At 40.1% G+C, this 4,970-nt stretch overlaps 1 protein-coding gene across 1 annotated transcript in view; it reads left to right on the top strand.

Annotated features, from left to right (window-relative positions):
• Positions 1–579: 579 nt before the first annotated feature.
• Positions 580–4,970, top strand: part of LOC108234196 (neurocalcin-delta A) — an 87,888-nt gene continuing 83,497 nt past the window's right edge. The window contains exon 1 of the mRNA XM_017413216.3: positions 580–871. The gene's annotated coding sequence lies outside the window, so the exon portion shown is untranslated. The remainder of the gene's footprint in view (positions 872–4,970) is intronic.

The following is a 4,970-nucleotide window of genomic DNA, read 5'->3' as shown; positions in this document are numbered from 1 at the left end:
TCTGAGATACTCAGACCAACAATCTTGCCACATTCCGGTATATATATATATATATATTTATTTATTAACTTGGTTTGTTATTTATTTATTTATTTTGCTTTTTGCTCACCTGTGCAATTCTGCTGGAATTTTATTATCCCTTGAGGAGTCTTCCCAAGAAAACAGTAGAGATCTTTCTATCTATCTATAGACTGATGGGTTTTTTTTCTCACCAGGTACTAAAGTCAAATCTTACTGTTTCCTTATGTAAGCTTAACGAACATTTGAGTAGATAATTATTGTATTTTTCAAGAATCAGGTGGTTACAGCAACACTGTTCACTAACTGCAGTAAATGTATATCTGTAGCCTTTAATCAATATTATTTTATAATTAGAAGTTTATGTTTTTATTCTAACACTTTTTATTTTAATTAGACCTCATCGGAAATTGCGTTTTAGGAGATGTCCGAGCTTCCACGATTGTCCACTAGATGGAGCCAGAGATTTATAGAAGAATCTCTGCTTGGCGGTTAAAAAAGAAGAAGAAGAAGCTAGCAGAGGTCTCACTCTGCTCTTTTTCTGGACACCTCAAATGAAAAACAAACATGGCTTTAGCGTATTTTAGAGAGATTAGTGATATGCTTTTAATGGAGGAATGTTTTCAGATTCCTTGTGTACTATAAGCGTGTGCGGCTTGTTTTCAGGCTTTGTGGGGTTTAACTGTAGGACCGCTCAAACCGGAAGAGGGTCCGTTTTCCCTCACTTGCGGATCATCACCTTCTGGTTTCGTGGACTCTGACTGTGAAAACACCGACACTTGTGGACACATGTAGCCGTGTGTCGGTCTGCATCTGACCGAGATGAAAAAGGAGCTCATTCCTCCTCAAACTGGTAAGTTACGGCTCCATCGAGCTGCTTGTGTTGTCTGTGTATCCGTCGCCGAATTTTATTAACAAACGTCTGGCAAAATGAATTGAATAAATCTTCATTTCTGGATGAACAAAATGAGAACTGACCCATTCAAATTCCACCCAAACGCGAGGACATCATCTGGACAGCCAGTTGTCTGTCCTGTGGCTGGTTAGCTGTCAACAACGTGAGAGGTCCACAAACAGGAGCACTTTAGCCTGCTAAGCTAAGTGGACTTTTCTCAGCAGGAGCCGAACCTTTCGTTTTGTGTCGGACCTGATGCTGAAGGGTTCAAAGTCTGAGTTCTAACCCGGTTCTTTCTGTGAACAAACAGGCCTGCTCTGCTCCAACTATTTACCTGGGTTCAGCTCTTTACAGGTGTCATCATTCCTTACACTGTTCTGAAACAGAGACCCCGTTTTCTGTTGTCCAAACGCTTCACACACTCAGCACAATCACACACACACTCACACACCTTAGATTTGCTCACGGTTTGTTCAGATAATCTGTTTTTTTATCATTTACACAAACCTTAAACGCTTTTAGCACTTTTACTGTCTTCATTACAAGGGAGGTATACAGATGAACTACACAAGCACTGCAGATAAAAAGATGTTTTTTTTTATTGCATTTTACGCAAGAATGACAAGATGGAAGTCAGAACAAACTATCCTAATGTTCCTTACAGTGCAGGCTTTACACACTTAAAGTACCCATAGGACCACAACAAGACAAGCCCCTCCACCTGGCCTGACCTGGTCCAAGATATCCCCAACATCACAGGCTGTATCCTCAGGTGCAATGCATCATGGGAAGGACGCCCTAGCCTCTGCATCACTGTAGTGCCTGTCAGTGATTGGTGAGTTGGCAATTAGGCAGCTAAGTGTTGACACACCTGCTGGATGTGTTCAGGATGGTCCCAGGTGTGGTCTTTGGAGAAGTGGAGCTTTGAAACGGCAACGAGGAGGCTTTACGATATCTTCATGTGTCTGAAGTGGATGCATCTGCCCGGTGTTTTGCAAAAAAAAAAAAAACTACACTTAAAAACAAAAGAACTGTATTGTGGTTTATCTCTCCACATCCTGAAAGAATGAATTATATTATAGAATGTGATTTTTTTTAAATGTGGGAAAATATTTTATTGTGTAAGCATTCATTTAAAAAACACATTTCTTGTTGTTTAAAGGGAAATTTCAGAAAGAACTGAACTGAGCGAGGGTTTTTGGGGTTTTTTTTGTGAATAAATGCAGTTCTGTACTGTTTACTGACACAATCACAACTGGTTCTAACGTCTACAAAATTGAAAGTTACAAAACGTTTGCTAATTGTAGTTTATGTTTATAAGGACGTTAACCTGTTATGCTTAAGTCTTTCCCATAGACCACAGGTGTCAGACTCCATTCCTCGGGGGCCGCTCCCCTGCATGTTTTAGACGTGTTCTTGCTTTAAAACACCTGGTTTAAATGGATGACTTGTTGCCGTGCTCCTGGAGAACTTGATGATTTGGCGAGGAGGTAATTAAAACATTTGAATCAGGTGTGTTGGAGCAGGAAACAGCTAAAACTTTCAGGACGGTGGCCCCGAAGGCAGGGAGTTTGACACCCCTGCCATAGGTAGACGTCAGAAGAGAACCCAGAAGATGAAGCCAGAGAAGGTTCCCTGTCGGCTGGTTCCCTCCTCGTGAACGAACAGAACATTCCCTTCGTTCTACAGTAAAAACATACCTTAGTTCATTTTATCTTTTCTAACAATCTTAGCCGTTATTAGTAGTTTCACACTTTAAAAGAAAGGTCCTGTAACACTGTGATTGTGTGCAAGACCCACACCTTTTGGAGCGCAGACGCTTGTTCCAAAAATACAACATGGCGGCTTCCATAAAACGGGTCAGGGACACTTGGTCTATCAGTAGAATACAGCTGTGGCTTTCTCCTATTTTGCTGGGAAATGTCAAATGACATAATTTAATTTTTTGACACACTGCTTTATGAATGAGACACATGATTTGCTGCTATCACACAACAAGGAGTCAGTTGAGACTACACAAACATTACCTGCACTTATCACAACAAAACGATGAGTATTAAACTAACACTGTCTAGTTAAACTGTTATTGAACTGTTATTAAACTGGATTGATTCTTTTTTTCTTTTCTGACACTGATACATTAGCTCTCTGCTTCACAAATTTGCCAGATTAGATTTTTTTTAAATTAACACCTTGACAGTGAACAGAGTGGACACACATGGACACTTCCTAACAGCGGCTCATGTGCTGTGGACTTAGTTTGACGAGAAGACGTAGACTAGTCCTCACTTTATAGCAGATGCACCACTGAACTAATGAGGTTTAAACGTCACACAGAACTGCAGATATTAAAGGCGCCAAACTCTGAGATATTTACACAAAGCATCCTGATGATAGTCTGTCCACCAGAGAGCACTGACAGGACATTTATCTTACTGTCTCAGAGTGGAGCTTTGCACAGGGCTATCAGAGAAACAACCCAAACCACAGAAGGCAGTGTGTTTTCTGTCCTTCCTGATTACCTGAGCGTTACAGTGAGTGTGAGCGCCTCAGTAACAGCAGATGTTTTGTCAGTTTTATGATCTGCAGCATTCAGGTGTGTGGTAGCAAAACGCCAAAGAGGAAAGACATCAGAAATTGTCTTAGAGAAGCAACTTGGGCTGCCCATCATTTTCAGAAGGAACTGAAGACATTTCCAAAGTGTTTAGATTCATTTATTCAGCGGCGTGAACATTTATTTAGAAATGTCAGAAACTCACCTTGATATCAAACTGTTCAATGCTCAGAAAAAGTACATCAGAGACTTCTCTTATAGCAAATTAAATGTTAAAGGTGGTACCTCTCTGAGATTTATTGGTGAAAAATAATCCCTCAAAATTGTGGGGACATTATGGGAAAAATAAATGAATTTTCATCTGCAGTCTCATTGCACTCCACAAGTGACCAATGAGCTGTGTGGCAGCATTTTGAAAAGCCTTTTTTTTAAATCTCAGCCTGTATTTATATTCATGGTTTGTTAAAGTGTATTATTGGCCATTTACATCATTTTGTTCCTCACCTGGGTTCGCTGTGTTGGCAGCGGCCCTCACATTTATGGTTTAATCTGCAGTTTTGAAATGAAGATAGGCAGATTTGGACCCATTTTTCAATCATTATTATATATTATCAGCGTGGCTTTTCGACCTGGATATTTGCCTTGCATGTGGGTCAGAGACTCCTACAATAATTTTGTGTCTGTTTTGAGAGAAAAGTTGTCACACAGATTTGAACATGTTTAAAACTGAAGCGACAGTGCTGCAAGCCTCTGCAACTCAGGAGAACACTGAGAACCCCCCCCCCGTGAATACATACCCCCACAATACATTCAGGAGACTCCCTCATGAATACCAACTACTAAAGTTCATGACAGGACAAGAGACAGACTGAACAATAAGGAGATGTTGTCAAGAGGCAACTAGACTGGCATGACCAAAGTAGAGAGCTTTAAAAAATAAAAGGGGCAACCAGACTTCTTTTCTTGCTGTTGAAAATAGATGTATGGTCATAATGCACGGCAGCATGATTTGGGCTCGTTTTGGATCTGGGCACCTTGCACTCATTGGGTCAATCAGGAACTCCTCTGTAGGCCAAAGGACTCTACAGTCAAATGTGAGATCATCTGTCTGACAGCTGAATCTTGGACCAAACTTGGTCATGCAGCCGGATAATAAACCCAAACACAGCCACAAATTGTCAACTCAATAGGTGAAAAAGTATAATATAATGTTTTAGGATTTTGTTAAATCCTAAGACATAATATGTTGTGCTGCTGTTATCTAGTTTTAACACCTGGGGAGGATCAGATCATTTTTATTATCAGATCCTTAAAAATCACACTTAGTTTGACCTTTTTGTAATTATGAGACTAGTATATATTTTTTTTATCTGCATAAAACATCTTCTGAATGTCTCTGGAAGAATTTGTCAGCATGAGCATGTGATTTATATGTTGTTAAAGAGGTGTGGAACATTTAGTGACAACATTAAGAAGGTGTTGGTTGGTGCAGATCCACACCGG

The sequence above is a fragment of the Kryptolebias marmoratus genome, linkage group LG16 (genome assembly GCF_001649575.2).
Source record: "Kryptolebias marmoratus isolate JLee-2015 linkage group LG16, ASM164957v2, whole genome shotgun sequence".
Taxonomy (NCBI): Eukaryota; Metazoa; Chordata; class Actinopteri; order Cyprinodontiformes; family Rivulidae; genus Kryptolebias; species Kryptolebias marmoratus.
Note: the sequence above shows the minus strand (reverse complement) of the source record. Positions and strands in the feature narration are given on the sequence as shown.